Source organism: Marmota monax, unplaced genomic scaffold (genome assembly GCF_021218885.2).
Source record: "Marmota monax isolate L192 unplaced genomic scaffold, Marmota_monax_Labrador192_F-V1.1 WCK01_AAM20220418_F8-fsc00851, whole genome shotgun sequence".
NCBI classification, from domain to species: Eukaryota; Metazoa; Chordata; class Mammalia; order Rodentia; family Sciuridae; genus Marmota; species Marmota monax.
In genome coordinates this window covers 1-24694 of record NW_026692680.1, presented here as the reverse complement: position 1 = coordinate 24694, position 24694 = coordinate 1, and the positions used below count along the sequence as shown (strand labels likewise).

Below are 24694 nucleotides of genomic sequence, written 5' to 3'. Positions count from 1 at the left end.
AGAATGCTATAAAATTTGATAAATTTCTTTGATTGATTCATATGTTTTCATAGTCAAACAGAAAGGAGAGAATGGGAAAAAGAGGGGATCCCTGAAATGATGAGATAAAGCCAGTATGCCAGCATTCATCTGACAGACCATGATAGCTCTCCTCTTCTTGTGTTCATCAGCTAATGCAGGGATTGAGTTACAAAGAAAGTACTAGGTTGAAGAAAGGAGGTACCCTTGATCTCTGGAAACAAAGAAGTGTTTCTCCTGAGGAAATCACAATATTATTTTAAAGCAACAAAAATCTCATTGAATTGCTCTTTTGGACTATCAAAAGTGGGAGATATGGAGAGCTGATGGTAGATAGATATATAGATAGATAATAGAAGATATATTTGTGCACATTACATTATTATAATAAAGGGAATTTTTAAAAATGATATGCTGGATGGATGCATTTGCCATCTCTCTTGAGTCTATTGTTTATTTTAGGGGTTATGAACATGCACAACATGATAATATTCCAGGTTTCAAGTTGTTTTGGGCCAAGAAAAGTATGATTTCAGAAGTCTCAGTCCATAGATGGCCAGCTGCATCGCTCTGGGCCTGAGTTGAGGCAGAACATCATGGCAGAAGAGTGGTGGAGGAAAGTGACTCAGGACATAGCACCATGAAGCAGAAAGAACAATCACCTAATATTTTTAATGTTTTCTGTCCATTTTCCAGCACAGTGTGCCTCAGCCATAACTCCTCTTGACAGAACAGTTGATTCCCCAATACAGCTAGGAGACAGTGGAGATGAATCCACCTAGTAATCGCCACCTAGTCTTTTCTTGGTAAGCATTATGCTGAGTGGTGAATGAACTCATCAGATTCCTTCCTGACAGCAGGGCTGTTTAATTTTGTTTTGAGAAGGAGAAGGAAAGAAAGGAGATACTAATAAGATACCTGATAAGTAACAAAGGACAGTCTTTCCAGGGGCAAAAGTATCCAGAGTCACCTTTTCTGGTACTCTTGATGCTTTCAGACTTTGGAATAGGCAGGAAAAAGGTTCCCACCATTTGATACCCCCAAATAAGCATTTAAGTGAAACAGGAGCAGAAGTACCCCCAGACATGGATGGATTTAGTGAAAACCTTTGTGGTTTAATTGGAGGAAAGCAAAAAGCCCACCAATTCCTGAAAGTGTGTCCTTTGATGACATCAAAACAGTGTATAATGCTTCATTTAACACATATGACACATGGGAGTTTGGCTCCATGAGTCTCTTATTGAAATGTATTAGTTATTTTTAGAAGTAAGCTATTCTCAGACTATTAAAGCTGAATGATTTTATTTTCTTTTTGTGGTACTCAAGTTGAACTAATGCCCTCAAAAATGCCAAGAAAGTGTTCTGCCACTGAGCTGAATCCCAAGCCCTTTATTTTTTGAATATTGATACAGGATCTCATGAAATTGTTCAGATTGGCCTCTAACTTGCAATTTTCCTGCCTCAGCATCTTGAGTTGCTAGGATTCCAGGTATGTACCATCATATCTGGCCTGAAGAACCTTAGAAGTTCTCTATTTCTATTTCTATTAATTAGTTTATTTATTTTAGTTAGCAAAGCCTGGGTCCTCATCTTGATCTTGACGGTGTTATTTAACTACGTGACCTCTTACAAGTCATCTTGTTAAAAAAATATATATATATTAGAAAGGTATTACTCCCAAATCCCTAGATAATATATGTATGTAGTGTATATTTGATTGTATGATTCTAAACATAAATTATATTAAATTATTCTAATCATTTATTGAATTTTGCAGGTCATTTTTTTTTATATTGAATTATGTCTATAATTGAGTGGGTCCCAGTTTCATCTAAATTAAGTGTGGAGGTAAGAATTTGTGATCTCCAGTTGTAACGATTTCATGTACGTTAGGAGTCCACCTAACTCCTGAACAGAAGATATTTCATTTTGGCATGTGAACCTAAAGTAACTCATTGAGCTATCTCTTTTCTCTGAGTAAAGCTGCATAAGGACTGTTAATGTGGAGTCGAAGTGCCTCTGTTCTTTGTTTCTCTTATCTCCACATGTTAATGAATAGGTACAAGGCTAAAGGAAGAGATGCACGGAAGCATAAAATGAGAAAGTGGTAGAAAAGGAGTATGGTTAATCCATAAAATGAATAAATTGCTGTTGGACAATTGAAAATGGCCCTAATTGCATTCTAATTGGTTGTAGTTAGAAGTCTTTTTTTTTTTTTTTTAACTTTTTCCAAATGGATTTTTAGGGGCTATATACTTGGTCAAGGGAAAAGGATTATTTTGTGCCTTATATATTTTGTGCTAAAATCCATAGTATGTAAGGATTATCGAAGGGTTATTGTTTCATCCTCTTTATTTGTATTGCATCTATTAATTTGTTTTGGATTACATCTTCTCAGAGGAAGCATGAAACTTTTCATATGCTTGAGAAAATGCAGTTTTATGTGCAGTTGCACATAAATAAGAATTAGTACTAGTACAAGGTAGAAAAGTGAACCGAGTAAAGGATTTCTGAGGCTATATTTAGGAATCCAAAATATGTTTATATTTATGAGTATAAAAACATATATGTCTACTTTGGCTTCAGAATAACACTCTATTTGAGTTGGTGGCATAGCAATCTGCTAAAATAACAGTTTATAGTATAGTTCTTGGCATGCAGTTGGTGAATGAGTGGAAAAACAAATTAATGATGAGAAGTCCATTTTAATATCAGAGTCATCCTAGTGATTAAATTAATGGCTGATCATGAAAATATCAAATTGCCCATTACAGGGCAATCATTACTGACTGTTTTACCACCATTGTAGGTCTGAGGTTTGAAGAATTTTGTCTAGTAAACATGATAAATGCATTTAGCAGCAATTTCTTTTTCTTATTTTTAGTAAGAGTGATGTGAAGGAGTGCTGACAGAAGTCATCAACTGTTATGTTCATATCACTTATTAAGGGTTCATATTATTAATTAAGGTAACAGAGCACAGTGGTTAAGGGCATGATTTTGTGATACAGAGTTATAGACTTTTTAACCAGATTGCCTTGGTTAGAACTCCAATTCACCAGCTATGTGGCCTAAGACAAGTTTTTATAAATTGTTGTGTCTCAATTTCCTCATCCTACAAAGTGGGATAATAATTGTACCAAATTCCTGATTTTTTTTTAATGAATCCACAAAAAGCACCTAAAATAGGGTCTGGGACATAGTAAAACACTCAAGAAGTATTCAATATTTCACACCATATAACCTGAATGCTCATACAGATTATTTCCAACGCTTCTAGGAGTACAATACAGTCAGCAATGTACCTAATTTACAGAGGAGATGACTGAGACCTGTTGAGGTTAAATATTAATTTAACAAAGACTAATTCAGGTCTAGAACTAAAGGCTGTTTTTTCTCTTCTTTTTTCTGCCATCTCCCTACCCTCCCTCCTTACCTCCTTTCCTTTTCTCTGCAACAAAAATCTTGATGAGCAAGAGATAACGGGTGTTGCCACATTTCGTTCGTATAATTCCAGGCTGAGTCAAAAGTGCTTGACATTTCAGTGAACCTGTGCAGCTTTAGGGAGAAATTTACAATTTCTGTTTAATACTTAGAAATACCAGAAATGGATTAAAGAGCTTCACGACTTTCAGATGAGGAATTGTTTCTCTAAGTGGTTATGTAAAAGGGAGCCTCTGGTTTGCTGTTCCATATTTGTGAACATTTCAGTTTTAGGTCAGTCCTTTAAGTATGGCCATAACTAAGATTTGAAGTGGGTGAATTTTCGATTTTATGATTTTTCCAAATATTAAGAAAAAGGATTTTTTTCAAAAGTCACTACTATAACCGCCCTGGCATCCAATGAAGACAAGTTTTGGCCAATAATGACTCATTTCTTATAAAGCCCAGCACATTTATTCTTTGTCCCTGTTTCAGAAGGAAATAGCAGCAGCAGCATGGCCACTGCTAGTCAACACTAACACTGAAGTTTATAATCCATTTTGTGCCTTTTCTGGCTGCCGCTGTTATTCTCTGGCTGGAGGGGCTCCAGGGCCACACACAGAGCGTGCATACAAGACAGTATCTTTTATGGAGCAGAGCAAAGGGGGCACAGGCTTTCAAACAGGGAGGGGTGAGACGCGAAGGCCAGCCCTAGAGCACCCCTCATTATCCCAGCCACCCACACAACCAGGAAGTTCCACGCAAGTCTTGGCTGAAGACTAATGAAAGTAGAGACTGAATCATGGATAAACACTATGAAATTAAAATATGGTGACTTGAGGAGGACAAAGGCTCCTTTTTTTTTTTTTTTTTTTTTTTTTTTTTTAAGTAAAACCTACTTATTCATGTCTGCCTTTCAAGAATGGCACTCCATGAGGCCTAGCCTGCCCACTCACCACTAGTGTAGTACTCAAAGAACACACCCTCGGCCTTGAGTCCTTTCTCACTCCTCCCAGATCCACATTTTAAATTTCTCGCTTCCTGCTCTCTTTCTCAGCAGGCAACTTTGCTTTTAATTCTCATTTTTCCTGAGACTCTTTCTCATTATACTGTTATCTTTCCATATTATTTTCCCTTCACCATTCCTATCCCTCCTCCAACCCTGCTTCCCCTGTGTTGTTTGCTTTTTTCTTTGGTTTGAACATACTCTTTCACTTTGCACAACATTTTTATCAGGTTCCACATCCTCCTTTGGGTTTTCTCTTTACAGAGCAAAACAACATGGCTGTCCTCTCCTGAATGTCACATACCCCCTGCTAAGGAAGCAGCTTGGCCTTGCCCCTGGACTCACCTGACCTCTACCTTTGTGATCTAATTTGTTACATCCATTAGTTCATGGGTAAGATACATGGATCTCTGAACTTCTCTGTCTCTGACGAGTATGTTAAAGTAAATAGGTCTCTGGTAAGAACAAAACCATAAATTAATTTATACCAAAGCTCATTGTGCTTTTGAATTCCCAAAGAATTCAGTCTCTTTTGTAGCCCTCCAGCATATGAAATAAGCATATAAATAAATTGATAATACAGGGCAATGTGTTAGGGGAGAGGAAGGTACCAAAGATCCAGTTCATGTTTCTTCCAGTTTCGCTGAGGGCTGGGTTTGCCAGGGGGGAAATAAAGTAAGAAAAAAATAATTGTTAAGTTGTAGATGGACAAAATACCTTTATTTTATATATATTTTTGTGTTGCTGAGTATCAAACCCAGAGCCTCACACAGGGGAGATGATCACTTTACTGAGCTACATCCCCAGCTCTGGGAAAAGAAATTCTTAACTCTGGATTCAAATGCTGGTTGCATTTATTAAATAGCTTAATTTTGGTGTCATTTTCCCCATTGGCTCTGCTGCTGTCATTTTTATGGCTATAAAAATTTTAGAATACTTTTTAAATTTTAACAGTTTTTAAGTTCTTTGGAGTAAATGTACTACATTAAGCTATTAAGTCAATCAACATGGCAACACAGCTTTATGGAAAATTTTTATAGTTATATAGTTCAATTTTTTTTTCCATGTTGAGTACTGAGGTGGATCTGTAAACATTTCCTCTATCTCTCTTACACACAAACACACACACACACACACACTAATTTTTTCTTTCTTATAGAAGTAGTACATGTTCATAGTAAAATCAAGAAAGAAAAGAAAAATGAACAGTTTAGCTGGGTGTGGTAGCCCAGAGCTATACCCCTGCTATTCCAGAAGTTAGGGAAGGGGAATCACAAGTTTGAAGTCAGATTGGACAATCTAGTGAGAACCTGTCTTAAAATAAAAAAGGACTGGAGCAGTGTGGCTCGCCTGTACCCAGAGGCTTGGGAGGCTGAGGCAGGAGGATCACGAGTTCAAAGCCAGCCTCAGCAACAGCGAGGCACTAAGCAGCTCAGTGAGACCCTGTCTCTAAATAAAATACAAAACAGGGCTGGGGATGTGGCTCAGTGGTAGATCACCCCTGTGTTCAATCTCAGTACCATAAAGCAACAAACCCAACAAAGAAAGAAAAAAACCCAACAGCTCAGAGGAGGAGAGAGGAAAGCTGAAATCCCTCCTGCAGCCTCACTTCCAAGAGCAGAGGATTTCAACTGGGACAGGTTTGCCTCCCAGGGAACATTTGGCAGTGTCTGGAGACATTTTAATTGTCACATCTGAGTGAGGACAGGGAACTGGCACCTAGTGGAAGGGCCCAGGGAAGTTGCAAAACATCCTGAAATGCCCAGGTGGACCTCCTTCGACAAAGAAATACCCAACCCAAGGTTGTATTAGCCCCTCTGCTGTGGAATCCAGGCTTAGAGTGACTACTCTGTTTTGTAGATTGTTTTGTAGATTCTTCCAGGAAGTTTTATGATTTGCATGGAATGCACTCTGTATCCTCACTAATCTGAGACTTGCTTTTTTTTTTTTTTTTTTTTCTTAAGGAATGTCTTGGTTAGTTTTCCATGTTGACACATACAAATTGCCTGGTTATTTTTAACCATTGAATAGCTTTCAATTGACTCCTTATACTACAGCATACTTAACAAACCCTCAGAGGTAGAACATGCTGTTGTCTTTAACTTTTCGTTATTGTAACTGAACCTACCAGAAAAGTGTTCCTAAGAGAAAGTACACAAAAGGCTGGCTTCTGCCACATTCTTGCTTGCTTTACTTTTGCTCAAATTCTGACTTTGAGGTTAAGTTCACTTTGGAAGGTTGAATCAGTGTCTTTCTTACAAATCCCAGTTCTCTTACCACTGTATCTCCCAGGAGCATGGGAGGAGGAAAGAAGAGCAATTGTTTTTTTTGTGCCACATCGCTAGGGAGTTTATCCTGTAGACACTTCTAAAGTGTAGCTCACCAGCCAGCAAATCATGTCAGCTGTGGAAATGTTAAGCTTAGGGGGCTTGCCATATCTGAATCACATCCAAAACTTTTTAAGAACCTGGATTAGTTAAAATATGCTAGAGATTCAAGCTGTCCCTTAGGTTAAAAAAAAAGAAGAAAAGAAAAAGAAAAAAGAAAAAACACTTCAAAGGCAACCCCTCATTGTCCAAGTTTTTTTCTTCTAATTCCTCTGTGTGAGTTCATTCCAGAAGTTCAGCCAGTTGACATCTTACACTGATTTCCTTGGTGCACTTTCATTTTGGGTGAGAAAAGTGAGGCTTGTACATATGATCCATCAGTTATAAGGCATACATCAGATTCAGAACCACACAATCTTGCTCGATTGGGGAGTGATCCTCGCATGGAACATTTAAGGTAAATATTCTCATGTCCCCACAGAGGAGACTATCACAGGAAAAAATATTCCAGAATAATTTCCATTTCACAAGAACATAACTGACCCCCAGAATAATGCATTTAAATTCTTAAACGGTGTGGACTTATTTTGGGGGGGAGTACTGGGGGATCAAACCCAGGGCCTAGGTGCAGGAGCTCTGCCACTGAGCTACACCCCTAGATCAAGCTCCTGGACTTAACTATTTCATCTCACTTCAAGCAGCACAGAAGTTAATTTTGTTTCAATTTAGTTTGTTATTTGTGTGAAGGGGGGAGGGTCAAAGTTCATAGCTGGAACAAGGCTTCAAAAAAAAAAAAAAAAGAAAAACTGCTTTAAAAAGCTCTTGCTTCCTTCCCACCAAGAGGAGAGTTTCACTTTTTGTTTACTAAAATGTGAAAGCAAAATGGGAAAACTGCTTGTCCCTTCTTTGAAATATATTTTTTGAAATATATTTAGGAAGGCTATGCTTTCAGGGATCATTTCTGTAGTTTGTTAAATAAATGTATTTAGGTCTTCTTTTATGCCTTAACCTATTATTTCATCCCTTCAAACTTCATTGCGTTTCTCCCATGGCAACAAGGAGCAATCCCCATAAAAACAACTTGCTGCCTTTTCCATAGAGATAAAAATAAAAGAGAAAAAAAATGATCAACTCTCTTGTAAGGCCTCCCATAGAAGCAGGCTATTTTTAAAGGCTCCCATGGAACCTTCTGGAAGCAGCTGTATGTTTTGATGAGCTGGTACTGGACTTGGTGGCTCCCTGGATAATGGCTTTGCTGTGTATTCCACACTGGCTCTCTCATGGATGTGAAATGAAAAGCCACACGTGAAGGGCAAGCCGGGTCCAAAAGTCAGTTATTGCTTCTTTTGCCAATGATTCACTAAGTGCCTCTGAGCAATTCACTCATTTCTTCCATCCGATAAAGTTATTTGACATGAAGGAGAAGTGGCAATGTTTCCTTATCTTCTCAGGAGCCAGAAGCTATAAAGACAAGGCCACGGCCAACTCTACTTTCAACTGCTCCTCCATAAATCCTTTGTGAGGGAACACTTATGAGGGCTCAGCTGTTGGAAGAGGGCAGAAGGAGAAAGTGCATAATTGTGTGGGCCGTGGAGTGAGTGGGGCAAAGGGGAGTCAACACAAGAGGGCCTGTTGGAGAGAACAGGAATGTGTCAGAAGTTATCTTCATTTGTCATGGACTGTTTCCTTCCCTTTGAACAACGTCATGTCTTAGACTCCACGACAGAAGCTTAAAAGAGTAGAAGAGTTGTTCAAAGATGTCTAAGGAAAAAAAAAAATTTTTTTTTTTAATCCCTTTCCTCTGGGATTAAAAGTCTAGGAAGAATGAAGCCCTAAGCAATTCATTGAGACTGAATTGAAGAATAAAGAGGGCTGGGGATGTGGCTCAGTCAGTAAGCACCCCTGGGTTCAATCTCTTGTATCAAAAATCAAAAAACAAAACAAAACAACAACATCAACAAAACCACCAACGGCTATGAACAGACACAGAGCCCTTTCTACTTCAGCCCCCTGTCTTCTCCCACCATGCAGTTTTTATAAATCTGTCTTGGTTCACTTCTACCTCAGTCCTCTGTGAAATATCACAATATCATAGAGTAACATTATCCAAGAATGATTTGTGTTTATCACACTTCATAATCATTTGGAGCTATCAAACATCTCAGTGATGAGAAGTCTTCTTAAAATTATATAGCATACTCTCAAACGGTGCCTTACACATGAGTTAACCTCAGTAAGTTTTGAAGAATGATAAGGACAAAGGGCAAAAGTTAACTCTCTGTCCCTCCATGCGAGTATCATCTCCAAAAAAGGGGGTGGGAGATGGATCTCTTCATTCTCCACGTAGGTATGAGCTAAACTCAGTTCTTTCTTTTTTATTTATTTAGTGGCAGGGTGTCACTATGCTGCCCACGCTGGTCTGGAACTCTTGAGCTCAGTTGGTCCTCCTGCCTCAGCCTCCCCTAGTAGCTGGCACTCCAGGCTGGCCACCGCTACACTCAGCTCTGAATTGAGTTCTTAACAAAACAAAACAGAAACTCACTTCTTTGTGCACTCCAGGTCTTTTAAGTTTACATGCCTAGAGAGTTGCATAAAAATAGCTCAAGGCTGAACCTTCCAGGGAAGTTATTTTTTTGTTTTCACTAACGGAACAATTTCTGAAAATTGGGACTGAAATTATAGTTTGCAAATTGTGATGCATTGAAATTCCCCTCCACTTTCCTCTAAATAGCATTGTACTGTATCCAATTGCAGGGATGGAATAAAATTACCACAGGAGATTCAGAGTCTCATTCTTAAACCAGAATGTTGCCTGTTACTCACGGAGACTCTCTGAATGGGGAAAGGCATCAAGCAAAGGTGGCATCTGAATTAATGCTTTGTGGATTGTGACCTTTGCTATCGGGAAGGAACATACATTCTGTATTTTGTGCATGTGTACTTTAAAAATATGCATTTATATTATTATTCATATTATATATTTATATTATTAAACACATACACATAGATAGATCAACTTATTGTTTTCCCATAAATTTACCTATATATATTATAATTTGGTTACTAGAATCCATGTCATAAGGACATATTCCTACAACCCCTTTTCAAATTAAAAGCTATTGAACCAAAGAGAACCAAAAAAAAAAATTACTTTTTTTTTTTTTTACCAGAGACAGAGCAAATTTTCCATGATCACAAACCATTTATGATTTATTAACCTAATTACCAGTGATGTACTGGAAAGAAAATTTAGGGGAATTCAAATTCATTTTTTTAAAAAAAGTGACCCTGTCCAATGTACTATCTATTCTCTGAAACTATTAGCAATTGTTTTTTTCTTAATGTGCAAATGTCTCAGTTCCCCAAATTTCCCCATAACAAATTCTCTTGTTCGATTTTTTTAATGCTTCACTTATTTTCTTGGGATTTGTGAAAAGGGCCTACTGTGAGTACTGTGCTGTTTTTGTATGTTACTGATTTATCATATTTTGTTCACTTTTTGGTAAGCTTTTATAAAAATCCATCTATATCACTCACATCTAGGTTTACTAATACAGTTAAATATGTGCATGACCAATTGCTAATGTGCCAAAAGGTTATCTGCTGCCTCTGGAGATGATGTCCACTCCTCCTGTGGTGGTTCTGCCATCGTGCATATCCTGAATCTGATTATGAAGAAACATCAGACAAATGAAGAATGGTCACAAAGTAAATGGCCTGTACTCTTAAAAAATAAAACAGTATGAAACACAGAGAAAGGCGGAGTAACTATTCTGGATTAAAGAAGACTGAAGAGACAAGACCATCACGTGCAAGTGTGATCCTTGTGTGGGTCCTAGACTTAGGAGGAAAGGTGGTGGGAAATGACCGAGGATAATAGTAAGCACTTGTCAGAGTTTGAATATGGATTGTAGATAATAGTGTGAGTGTTAAATTTCCAGACATAAGATAGCGTCTTTGTTCTTAGGAAATATATACTGAAGTATACAAGGTAGAGGGGCATGATACCTGTAATATCTCATACAATTTAGAAATCAATCAAGATATCTTTTTATAAATGAGATAGAGCCAGAGACTCATGCACATGAGACAAATATTAACAAATAAAAAAGCCTGTGTGGTGTAGACTAGACTTCATAATATTTTTACAACTTTTTATAAGTTTGAAATGATACCAAAATGAAAACTTACTAAAATGAATGGCATAAATATACTCACTTCATTTTTTTGTGTGACAAAGAAAGGTAAATAGCATAATTTAGGGCTTCAGATTGAGGGGCATAATAATCTTTATGTTCATTTCTTTTTTTTCTAACTCTGTTCTTGGAGTCCAAATAATATATCAGAAGAACACCAGCTTTTCTAACACATTGTTATAATTAATGAGGAATCTGGTGTTAATTGTGAATAAATAATGTATGGATTGAAAGATAGCACCAGCTGACAGTGGTAATAACATGGTGTGATTCCACGTCCACAGAAGATATTAGCTGGAGAATTTGGGAGGCCTTGGGGGAGAAAGATTGAAAAGAGACATTCTCATAAATTTTTTGCATTCTGGAAAATAACAGGTGCTATTTCTTTTAGAGGCAGTCTTTTGTTCTATTATTTAACCTCTTCTGATTTTTACTTTCAATTAAATGCAATTTCTATTATATTTCATAGATGGTCCAAAGAGCAAAGTTCAAAGTTTTTGACTCAGTGGGATTTAATAATTAGGAATCTGTGTATATGTGTGTGTGAGAGAGAGAGAAAGGGAGGAAAGGAAAGGAGGGAGGGAGGGAGAGAGAGAGAGAAAGAGAGAGAACTTTAAACAAATTGTTAAGCATATTGAACCATATACAAGGCATAGATCCTAAAGATTCATAAATTATCAGGCCCATATTTTGAAATAAGGTTTGAAATTAGGAGTGAAGGGGACATGTATCAAACAGATTATGAGGAATTTAAAGTTCTATAGAATAGACTAATGATATGGTGGGCATGTAATGCTGTGGAAGCAGAGAGAAGAAAGGACTTGGAAAGGAGAGGTTATTAGGGAAAATCAAAGGACAGTGTTAGACACAAGGAACAACCAAAAGATGAAGAAGTAAGAGATAGGATGTCAATCATCTCTCCACTTTCCACTTTTCTGATCTCTTGAGAGAGGTATAATCAAGAAATTTGCCATCACTATGTCTGCAATTTTAGTTCTAAGCCCTTAGCAGTAAAATTGCAGACATTCAGTCTCATCATTGCCTTCTGAAGTCTTGGTAGACTTCTCCCAGTGTTTTTCTGAATCTTCTTTACGGCACAAATGTGATATCTGATGTCACCAGACTTAAACTTTTTTACCTCATAGTGTCAATACCTGCTGCTCGGTTCCTCTGAGACCAGTCCAGCCACTGAACTAAGGACCCATCCCTTCAATTAATTTGTAATGAGTCTGACCTTCCATCTTCCTGGTGCTTCCTGGATGAGCCAAGAACTAAAATGCCACAGTGCACTCTACCCATGGGGCTCATAATTTAGAAGATGCTCTAACATTATCTTTTTAATATTGCTTCTTCAACTAGGTTCCCCCCGCCTTTTTTTTTTTTTTTGGAACAATGTTGAAAATATGTAGACCTTCTTGTTTTTGTTCTTCTCATCTCAAATTCTTGTCAATATTTTTCTCTTTTACTTCATTAACTGAATTCAGGAGAGTTTTCTTTGATCTATCTTCTAGTTTACCAATTGTCTCTTCAGCTCTATCTATCCAATTAATTTGTACATTGAGTTTTTAATTTCCAAAACTTCTGTTTGAGTCTTTTAAAAAATATACTGATGTTTTTTATAGTCTCATGTTCCTGCCTCCTATTTTAAAGTTTCTCTTTTATTTCTGTAAGGTTAGAAACATAGTTATGTTATATTCTGGATTTAAAAATTTGAATATCCACTGTCTTTGTGGCATTTTTCTGCTGTCTATTGTCCTAGTTGACTCTACCATACCTTTTCTTGTTTATTTGAGTGCTTTGTGACTATTTTTAGTGGGAATTCATATTCATTTTGACTATGGAAATTCATTAAAATCTAGATTGAAGCAATATGTTCCCCCAAGGATAGCTTGCATTTGCTTTTTGAGTCATCTTAAGCACAGAAACTCTTTAGCTGGACCACTTGAAATAAAATTCTGTGCTTTAAATTTGCTGAATTACATAGGTAGGTGGATTTGGACTTTAGTGGTATAAATTTTCATGATTTCTTCCACTTTATTCTAAAGTTGAGACAGACAGATTTTTGTGCTCTCCACCTCTGTGATCTTGCCTTATTTTTCATTTGTCCTAAAGTTAAGGGTATATGGATCTTTGATGTCCTGGCACTCCATGTGAAAATCTTTCCATTACTTTCCTGCCTTGGGCATGTAATTGTCTCCTGTTTTCTATAGTCACTGCAGCTGTCATGATGGAGGCTCCGAGGTCTTTGGGGCTTACTTAGCACAAGCCCTTGGAGGGGAAAGCTGGCATTGGCAATTGCTTAACTTCTGGTTCTCTGCTTTCACTTAACTTTTGGCCTCTGTGGGTTTCTTTGTTTTGTGCCAGCTCAGTAATGCAATTAAAGATCTATTTTTTCTTAATTCAACCTTTTAGTCATTTTTATTGGCAGAGATTTTCAGGAGATCTGGCCTATAATAGTGCCAGAAACAGAAGTTGGCTCTAAGCTGTCTAATAACCAATGAGAAGAGGAAAATCTAATCAATTACATGGTCACAGGGGCCAGGAAAAAAAATGACTCCCATCGCTTGGGAGAAATGCAACAATCATTGGCATTCAGGCCACACTAGGATTTTTCTCAGCTGCCATTTCAGTAGGCACCATAGTCTCTACAATTGTCTGGGAGGCACAGTAGATCCAGGTGCTGCACTACTGGGCATCATGATTAGTACCATTAGGTTGCCAAGCTGCATGGTGTTCAAGGGTAAAGATCCAGGAACACAGATTACTCTTTCACTTTGTGTTAATACTATGTAGATGGGTTCCAAAGTGAGCAGATTCTCCAAAGGCTTCTGAATTCTCATTCCTAGACTTCTAAGTTTCTGAAACATATCTAGACATATTGGAATGTCTTATAGTTCAGGCATAGAAGATAATTTTTAACTTATGCTGCACAGAAAAGGCCTCTAAATGACATAGGTGGAATGGGTCTACTATCAGGTAGTAAAACTGAGTCAGCATCTTTTATGCCCTTTTTGTGGCATGACTTTAAAAACACTTCTCTAGGTAAGTAGAAACCAAAGATCAAAAGGAGCTGTGGTGAAAGAACACTTTCTGTAATTGTTAACCATTATAAACTTTATATCCTGTTCTAGTTATATTTTAGTTTGGTTTGCTAGTAAATAAACTAGGAAAGTGAAAGAATACTTACTTGGTTACATGAGACTGCTAAGTGTAAAGACATTGATAAATATTAGTTAAATAAAATTTTTTTGAGAATTTTAGATAAAACTTGATTAGAAGACATGTTTTCTAAAATAGCAAATAGATTATATGGCAAATAGAATCCTGGATCTCTGTTTCATCTTAAATTAAAATATATGAAAATATTTATGAAAAACCTGTTTGCAAAGTAATGGTAGATAAATCATATTCTGTAAATAGCACTAAAACCATGGTTACCTAAAGCTTCTATGCCTGGGAGAGTTGAGAAGAAGAAAAATTTCATATTGCAAAATAAGAAAAGTTTAATGAGTTGGTCATTACAATTACCAAGAAGGGGCTTACCTGAGGTTGGGGACTAAACTTCAGTCAAAAGAGAAATAACAGACTTATGATTCCTGTGGAGTTTAACAAAAAAAAAATGGGGTTGAAGGCAATTATATGGATCCCTTTGTCGTTTACAGTGAGAACAGAACTGACATTCTAAGAAAGAACTTTCTGTCATTTCTCAGAAATAATTAAAAGTGCTATAAGGATCTCATGAAGTGAATTTGAAAGACTGAAATAAATCATACCTTATTGCTTGAGACCCACAGAAATGCCTGGTGATTTTAACCACATTGTGAATTTAACAAAAGCTCCTATCTGTTTTTGAAACTCTTGGGTTCAGTGAATTTACTAAATTATACTCTTTGTCAATACATGAAACTCTTATGTTGTTTACTGTGTGTGAAAATAGCAACTTTAAATTTATTGTCAATTTTTTTTTTTTTTTTTGGTGCTGGGGATTGAATCCAGGGGCACTTAACTACTGAGCCATATCCTCAGTCCTTTTTTTTTTTTTTTTCTATTTTTTATTTTGAGACAAGATTTCACTAAGTTGCTTAGTGCCTCACTAAATTGCTGAGGCTGGTTTTGAACTTGTGATCCTCCTGACTCAGCCTCCCAAGCCACTGGGATTATATGCATGCACCACTGTACGTGATTTATTTTGTGCTTTAATGGTTTCTATAGTTATATTCTGATTTCTAAACATTTTTTTCCCTTTCTGGACAGGTTCTCCCCCATGATGTAAGTGCCACAAGCAGGCAGAATATAGATTCCAACCCTTGCTTGGTAAGCAGGAAATTGTTATTCTTAAGTTCAGGATTTTCTTTTTTTAAAACCCTCTCAAAATTAAGAAATCCTGTTTTGTTAGCTAGAAGAGCTCTAATTACTGTGAATATGCAAACATGGGAGTAAATTGTAAATATATAATTTAGTTAAGATTTACACAAAGAGCTTGAGAAATAGTCATCTCCTTTCTCATCTACTCATTTGAAATTGAATTAATCTCATAAATATTATCACACTGGTTTCCCATTGACCATTTTTACCTGAATTTAGAAAACATATAAGGAAATAATTTTATGGCAAAAAATTTAAAGAAGAAATAAATAATCAACCATTTTTAAGACTAGAAATGGTATTTAGTTTTGAACCTAAGTATTTATGCTTTCTAAAGAGGGGAGATAGGGGGACTATTGATACTGAAAAGACATTTTCTGCAAGTTTCATAATTAAGTGGAAAGACTGTTTAAAAATTGATAAAGTGAAAGAATGTGAAATCCCTTAGTTTGAATTTATATGCAAGTGATAAAATATTATTGGAGAGTAGTTTATTTTCCACATTTAAAATTTAATTTGAGTGTCTTTTCTTCCCAAGCGTTGGTATGAGGTTTCAAGATTCATCCAATGTATTTGCAATTTAAGCATTATATTCTCCAAACTCCTGACTTCTTCTGTGTCCATAACTTCAGAATTTTTAGAAAGTTATCTGGCCACAGAGGAAACATGATATACAAATGGCCACTTATACGTTGGATCAGATGGAAATATTCTTTCAGTGCTGATTTGTGTAAAAATTTTCATACATGAAAACTTGTAAAAGAACTTCCATTTATTGGGATGATCCTTTCCACATTGTGGAAATCTTTACTTAGAGGATATAGTTCAGTCAAGAGAAGAGGAGGCAGTCTGTAGTGATCCGTGGGAGCTGTAGTTTTTGTCTGCTCATCATTGGGTCTTCCTTTGACTCCCTCATTCTTAGTCATCCAGATGACGATGTCAATCAGTGTGACCTGTCCCCAGTTCATGGGTGAGTGTGCTATCAAACATAGCTACTGGAGTGCCAAGTATCGATTCAGGAATATGCATAGAAATCAAGAAAGATAAATTATCTTTCCTGAGAAATTGATAGAGGACTTCTATTGGATGGGTGACATCTAATTCCACTGTGATTGCTTAACAGGGCCAATGTACATCTGGAGATGATTGAGGTCATCTTGTGTGACACAAATACATCGACTGAGCCTACCTGTAATGTAACAAGTGGAGATACACACAGCTGAAGGATGGAGAAGTGAAATAAAACTCTGAGCTCACTATTTGCCCCTGAATCCATCCCTGCTTAAAGATACAGCCTTCTCTGGACTTGCCAATTACATAGTCACTACATTTTCCTTTTTCTTAAACCATTTTGAGTTGGATTTCTAAAAAATCTAACCAAAATGTGTCTTTATGAATACAGTCCTTATTGCAGATCTTCTATAATTCTGCTAAATTTTTCTCTTGCTCACTTTTTCCTTCTTTAGTCTGACCAATAAAGAGTTTAAAAGTTTTATGCTAATATAACAGATTCACCAGAACACAAAGAGTGATTTCATGATGCAATTCAAACATAGATTCCCCACTGAGAAAACACTGAGGTGTTTGTAGTTACCCATGGCTGTGTGTAATAACTTTGGGCTTAATGCTTTCATTTGAAGTTACTGTTGTGGAGTCTAGAGCACCCTGGGAGTTAACCTGCAGGACAATGTAAAGAGGAGCATATATTCTTTCAAGGCACTTGTAGCTGTCATTTTATTTTTTGAGAGTTATGAATGGAGGTATTGTTGCAAACAGCTGTACCGTGAAGGCATTTAAGCCAGTTATTACTGCCTGTGGTGTCTGCACTCAAAATGTTGCAAACACTGAAATTATGATTTAGAGGTGAAAAATGTGAGTTTTATAAGATATAGCTATATGCTTGGCTCTGTCTTTTTATATTATTGGACAGATTCTTTTAAAATGATGATTCTAACTCTAGGTGCCTGCCATTCTAATGAATTCAGGAGTGTTGGCCAGAATATATCAAATAACACGTAATAATATATTAATTTTGAAAGCAATATGGTAACATTATTTTTAATGTATTTAATTATTTCCCAATGGCATTATGCTAAATCTATACTATGTGGAATGCAATTTGAGGAATCAGAACATAGCAAACGAATTTTTAAATGTTACATATCTTTGATGACAATGAATTTGGTTGAATTGAACTAAAGTGACAGTCTTTAAGGTTAGAAAATAAAATTTTGTGTTTTCTGGAAGAACTCAATCATGTTATCTAATAATTCGTTTCTTTGTAGTAGAATGACCATCTTTAAAACATTAAGATGTATTGTAACCCTCAGTTCAGAGAATAATCTCTGCTTTTCTTACCCAAATCATGATGTAAACCTTCACTAGATCAAACTCTCCTTTCATTAAGATAGAGGCAGAAATTCAGTAATTGGGTTGCCCTTCATGATTTCTGACTCATGATAGCAGATCATGCATCATTTCACATCCGGTTCATATGCCAACTAAAAACTATTCCAAAATTTTTTGCCAGAGTCACCAATAGAAAATTTCTCAATTAGTCTACAAGTTAATGGAAGATATGATGTCTGTTTAATTTGTGAGAACAGCATATTCTGCATATTATTATGTCATTTAATAATCTAATTCTTTAACTTAAATGAGTTCTATAGATCATAGATTTGTTTTTTTAAAGAAGTCACTGATAGTTCATCTAGTAAAATATTCTCAATTCATAGGTGTGCCAGTTAGAATGCTTTGAGTTGCATGTAATGGAAAACTGATTCAAACTTCCCTAAGTAAAGATGGGAATTTGGAATTCACAACACTGAATGTTCCAAGTCAAGAGACTTTCTCCAGAGTTGAGAGTCTATGACTGGGTCTGGATTTCTTTTTAGTTCTTACTCCTGCTTCTCAGTGTGGATGAGGTTCTTAGGTAGAACTCCCTAAAAGGGGGAGTGGCAGCTCATAACCGCATGCTTCCTGGCACTTCTACTAGGAAAGACTCTGCCTCCCTGATATTTTAAACCAAATCTCAGAAGTGAGTTTTCCTGGCCCTGATTGATTGGCCTGATTGAGTCACTAATTCTTTTTAATTAATCTCTGTGATTAGTGATCAGACTTGCTGACTGGATCAAGGCAGCGGGCTTCCACTCCTGGAGCTGGAAGCTGAATCAACCCCACACCAACTGCACTGCAGGGGAATTCAGGTTACTTTTTCTGGTAATGGATGCTAGGGAAGCAACCAATGAACTGTAAGATGAGGGAGTCTGAAAGAATCTAAGGGATGTGGCTGGTCACACAGTAAGCAGAAAAGCCTCCTCTAAAACCTAATTTAAAAATCATTGTATCTGTCTAAAAGGTCTATGAACTACTGTACAAATTCACGCAGTGGGCACTGTGACATAGCGTTGTGGAAATGCAGGCACTATCTAGCACAGTATGTATCAATGTGTGGTCTGAAATTCACTTTATAAAAGACACCTGGGATGTCTGGAAAAAAAAAAAGAAATTTCAGATTCCTGATCCCTGTTCTGGATTTCCTGAATCAGAGTCTGTGTGGGCAGAGAGGGCTCTGGAATTTTAAATATGCTTTCTAGGCAAATGTCCTGCCTGTTAAGATGTGAGCTCCCTTGTGCTCACATGTAACTCATCATGTAACTCATAAATTGTTATGGTTAACAAATATTCTAAAACTTCTTACCACATCTGCCTCAGATAGTTGGAAATATTTTCTAAAAAAAAAATGTTTTTATTGACTTTCTTACCAAGACTGTAACTACTTCTAAATTAATCTGTTGGACAACTCTGTTAGGAGAATCATGAGGTCTTGCAGAAGCCATCAGGAGAGCAGGGTAATCTGCAGAACACTGAGAGGCAAAAATGAAAAACATTTTTGTTTTATACTATCAGGGAGTATCAGCAAGTGTGAAGATGCTTGAGTTGAGCCAAGCAGGAAAAATATATTTACTATGATAAATGGTATCAAATAAAGCATGCGAGTACCCACTTATAGGTATTATTTACCTATGAGAACTCTTCTCAATTGTCTTCAGGCTATGATTGATACATTAAGAGTTTGCTCCATCTGTAACACTTGGATAGTAAATGTAGGTATTTCAACAGCTAGTGAAATTCATATGAATGTGACTGAGACTTATAATAAGAAATACAGCATTCACTGTGTTGCTTTGTTAGATCTTTGTTTTGGTTGGGTGACACAAATCCCAAGACAAAAATTCTACCTGCTTCCTAGAAATGACCTAGGGTGAACCTATTGCCTCCCCTGTAACTCCCCCTGGAAGACCAAGAGTGTTTTTATTATCCTAGTGACAGCATTTCTTGGAGATTGGCTGGGGAGTGATTGTATTGTTTTTAGATAGTAAACAGTTTTGTGGAAGAATAGCGAAATTAAAATTATTACTAGAGTAAATGTGACGTTTTTTCAATTGCATTTCTTGCAATGCTACAGGATTTGTGAGATGTAATATTGAACCATTGTCTGCTCAGGAAGTTGAATTAATTTTTTAAGTGCTGCCTGAGGAGAAAACAATGTAAACAGAGTAGGAAGATAAAATTCTATGTACAATCATGATTTGAACTAAAATAGCAGTGAACCATAGTCGAAGACAATAACAGACAATTACTGAGTGTTTGTGTTCACTGAATATCCAGTATTACTGAGTACACTAAGCTATGTTTTGAGCAATTTACATGTAGTAATTATTATATTCTGAGAATAATCCTAGAAGAAAAGATGTGCGCACCCTTGTGCTCACATGTAACTCATAAATTGTTTGCCATTGTTCCATTTTACAGATGAGGAAACTGAGACACTTAGAGGGTGATAAAATTTGCCTAGGTTCATACATCTTGTAGATAAAAGTGTTAGAATTTAAACTCAGTCTTGATTTAGATCCATACTCTTAACCATGAAAGTATAGTTGCTTGTGTATGATTTTAAGGTGTCATAACAAATCAAGAATTATGTTACTACTTCCCAATATACTCTTATAATGAGTTCTGTAGAGCAAAGGAGGGGGCATAAATCCCAATCTGTGGTTTTGCTTTCCATAGTTTCAATTATAAACAATCAGCTATGGTCTGAAAACATTAAAAGGAGCCTTCTAGAAATAAACATTTGATAAGTGTTAAGTTGCTCACATTCTGTCCAGTGTATCCATGCTGTATGTACTACTCACCTGTTAGTTACTTAATAGTCATCTGGCCATCAGTTTGATTGTTGCAGTAGTAGCATATTATTGTTTTTCTGTTTTATTATCATTTATTATTGCTAATCTCTTACTTTGCCCAATTTATAAATTTGACTTTATCATAGTTGTATATGTACAGTATAGGAAAAAACAATATATAAAGGATTGAGTATTAATGTGCTTTCAGGTGTCAACTGGGATCTTGGAGCATATTTCCTAAGAAGTATGGGGGACTATTGTAGTATGTAGTAAATGGTAGTATGAAGATTATATGACCATAATTTCAAGCCATGTGCAATTAATGATAAGTATTGGAATTGGTTTCAAAAGACTTCTAGTAAAGACTAGTCTAAGATATGTGGGACATCATTCTCTCTTGTGACAATATTTATCTGCCATTAGCTTGGTAGGCCTTTTGTGTTAGTTTGACAGTAGTACATATGGACATGGCTAAATCATGCAAGTTTTCTACCAGATTATCTGTGGCCAAAGTAGCCAATCTGCACTGCAAGATGATGGACAAGAATTAGGAATTCACCTATGGTTGGGAAACTACACTTGATAACCACAGAAATTCAGAAGTTCCCCAGGCTTTTACCTGGCTTTCTGAGCACTTTTTTCAGCCAAAGGTAGATACTGTGTGATGACAACAATATGATTCATTTACGGGTATTTAAAGTCTATGTTGCCTCCCAGATAATTTTTAAATAATAATATCAGTGAAAATAACAAGCTCAAAATTTCATGCTTCATATACTTTTCTGTATATTCCTTTTCAGCCTTGTTTTACAGATAGAATTCTGCATATTTGCAATCTTATTGTATATCTAATTTTGAATCCTATTTTGTACTTAATGTTTCCCATTGTGCTGTGGTTTTTTTCATTATTGCCATCTTATTGGCACCCAATAAGCAATTGAATTGATAGTCATATGTTATGAAACTATTTTCTGATGGTTGAGCTTAAACATTTTTCCATTAATAAATACTTACTGTGAAGCTGGGTTGGCCCTCATACCAAATCCTGCCAACTACCTATTTTTGTAAATAAAATTTCACTGGAACAGAGTCACACACACTTGCTAGTATCATCTATTGTTGTTTCTGCATTATAACAGCAGAGTTGAGTAGGTATGACAGAAAGTCTAAAATATTTATTATCCAGCCCTTTAGAGAAAAAGTTTGCCAACGCTAAATCGCTATCTTAGTACCAAATCGATTCTGAATAATTTCATTAAGATAAATCCCCAGGGTTGGGGTTATTTGGCCCAAGTGTTTTGGATTCATACAGTCTCAAAGTGTATTTCTGAATTGCTTTCTGAAACTGTTATATTGATTTAAAATCTTACCAACATAATAAGTGTGCTGCTTTCAATCAACTTTATCACAACTGGGGTTTGTCATTTTAAGTTTTTCTTAATTTAATGTCCGTTAATAGTGTACATCATTGGACTTTTTGTTTGCTTTTCTTCAGAATGAAAAATCTATTTCTCTGAATATCATTAGTTGTTTTTCTTTTGTGTGAAATGTCTGTTCATGTTTCTTATATGCTAATCTATTAGTCTTACTGCTGCACTCCTTAATTTGTATGAGCTTGCAGATGATTTTCTGACTTACATTAAAAGCACCAGCAGTAAGATATGTTGGTCAATGGCTTAGTGCACAAAGATGCACATATATCACGCAAGTATTATGTGATTCATTAAAGCAGATAGAGAAGTCAGGCTTATAATAATTATGAATGCCACCTTTTAAAGCGAGAATAACCATGTTGCCGATGTAAATAATACCAGTAACTCTTTTATTACTCTCTAAATCTGTAAGCTGAACTCCTGCAAGGAAAATATGTCTTCTTTATGTAATGAAAATATTTGCTTATGTAGTATTAAATTTCTCATTTGTATATGACTCATGTAAGTAGACAACCAACTCAGCTCTGGTCTTAAATAAAAGAACTTTGTTACAATAATCTTTTTTCTCAAGATAAAAAATGTTGACGAACTTGAGTCTCTCCTACTCTGGTTGCAAAATTAAAAAGGTCCATAATAAAGTTATAGAAGAAAAATGTGTGATGAAATGCAGGGTAGAATTCTCAGGCAAAAGGAAGAATAGCTTCCTAGAGAGAAGAACAAGGAGACGTTACTTATATTTGTTATAATCTTAAGGAAAGTTTTTAGGCACATATCATTTTGGTAATATTTTGAAGATATTAAGTCATTGCACTTTATTTTCCCCTTTAATATCATGTTCCCTTTTCGCCTCCCGCTTCTGGGTAAGCTGTGAGTCCTGTTGCCCTAGGGAATGAGAAGACAATTCAGCATGGAACAAATATATGTGATTGATCAGCTTTACTCACAAAACTGAATTTCTTGAACATGCTGCAAGACAATAATTTTGAAAGACAGGCTATGGTGGGAAAGAAACATGTTTTCTAAATTTGTTTAGCAATCATTAATATAAAAATTTGATTCATTACCATATGCAAAGTGTAGTTGGAACTCAGTTTGAAGACTCAGAAAAATGAGAAATATTTCTCATTTTTAACTTGGGATCTGGAATAGCAGCATGAAAGGAAGACTTGGGGCAATAACGTTAGGTGTTTTGGAGGAGGGTGCAGCCAGTGGTCCCATTCAGAATGTTATAGAAGAGATAGTGCCATAGCAATGAAGGAAGATTTAGTAAAGGCCAAATTCCTTGTTCTCATGACTGCCTGGGCATGCAGAGTTTCCATCCAGACTTTAATTCTTTTTTTTTTTTTTTTTACTTTTTTGATGCTTTGGAGAAGGCAAAGATGTTGCAAAAGCTTAGGCAGATGACAAATGGGCCACAGTGAATGGGGATTTTAGGTTCAAAGGCCATGTTGGGGGCTATAGAACCATAGTGTATACCAGCTTGATGCTAGATGGCAAGAAGGGACTTCCAAGTCAGAAAGCAGATCTAACTTCAGGCAATCAGAGGAAGACTGCTTTCTCTTAGTCCTCTACACACTCAGACAACTCTTAGTGTCAGCCATGTATTATGGCTAAGAGCAGTGGTTTTCCAAGTTTGAATCCTAGTTCCAACACTCAATAACAACTTGACCTTGGCCAAGTTATGCATTTCCCTCATGTCTAAATTAAAAACAGGGTTTTTAAGACGGTTTAAGATAATTTTTCTAAAATGCTTGAAAAGGTGCCTTGCATACATTAACCCCTCAATAGTCTCATTCATAAAGTTTGTCCCTGGGTAGGAACAGGGTATGGACTTGAAAGAGACTGATTTCCCAAAAGACACCATTTAAATGGAAAGGAAATGACAGTGTCTATAATTGAGTGTATTCCACTGTCCAGGGGAAGATTAGACTTGTTGTACGAAATAAAGAAGTCATGTTTTCTTGGTACATGTGAGTGCATATTTGTGAATTTGTGATTTCTGTGCAGAAACAAGGCCGAGGACCCTCTGCACCTTGAGCCCTTCTAGCTGGGATCTCTCCAAGCTTTTACAAAGAGTTATGGTTGGCCAAAATATCCATTTCCTCCCCCCTTTGCTTCCCCCTACCCTTCCCAACATTGCAGTCCCACCACTCCACCTTAGCATTGCTGATCAACAGGCCCACACTGTAATCTTCTAATCTTTAAAATTTTTATTTATGGGCTGGGGATGTGGTTCAAGCTGTAGCAAGCTCTCCTGGCATGCGCGGGGCGCTGGGTTCGATCCTCAGCACCACATAAAAATAAAATAAAGATGTTGTTTCCACCAAAAACTGAAAAATAAATATTAAAAAATTCTCTTTCTCTCTCTCTTTAAAAAAGAAAAACTTTATTTATTTTATTAGAGGCAGACACCATGACCCTCTTCTTTCATCTCTGTGCTCTGCTGACAAGACTCTGTCTTTCATTCTTCTCTAGGTGCTCCTTTTAGCCACTAGGAGCCATTCTCTTTCTTGGTCCTTGAAGTGTCATTATTTTCATAGACGCTTGCTTGGCTCTTGGTTCTTCTCACTCTTTATTTTCCCTATATGCCAACTCATGACTTCAGGTGCTACTCAAGAAGGCAAACACACATGAAATTTCTTTTATTTTTTTTTTCCATTTTTATTGGCTCATATTAGCTACTAACAAGATTCATTTTGACATAATAATCAGTACATGGAATACGATTTGCTCCAATT

The 24694-nt window shown here is 36.4% G+C and overlaps 1 long non-coding RNA gene across 7 annotated transcripts in view; it reads left to right on the top strand.

The window, feature by feature from the left end:
• Positions 1-22513, top strand: part of LOC124093969 (uncharacterized) — a 96625-nt gene extending 74112 nt beyond the window's left edge. For 2 of the 7 annotated variants that reach the window (XR_009226953.1, XR_009226955.1), the window contains 3 exons: positions 4711-4839; positions 15224-15283; positions 16458-22513. This is a non-coding gene — a long non-coding RNA (uncharacterized LOC124093969). Of the gene's footprint in view, positions 1-714; positions 1775-1795; positions 1867-4710; positions 4840-10368; positions 10602-15223; positions 15284-16457 lie in introns of those variants that run through there. The other 5 variants (XR_009226954.1, XR_009226957.1, XR_009226956.1 and 2 more) reach the window with 5 other exon arrangements.
• Positions 22514-24694: the final 2181 nt, after the last annotated feature.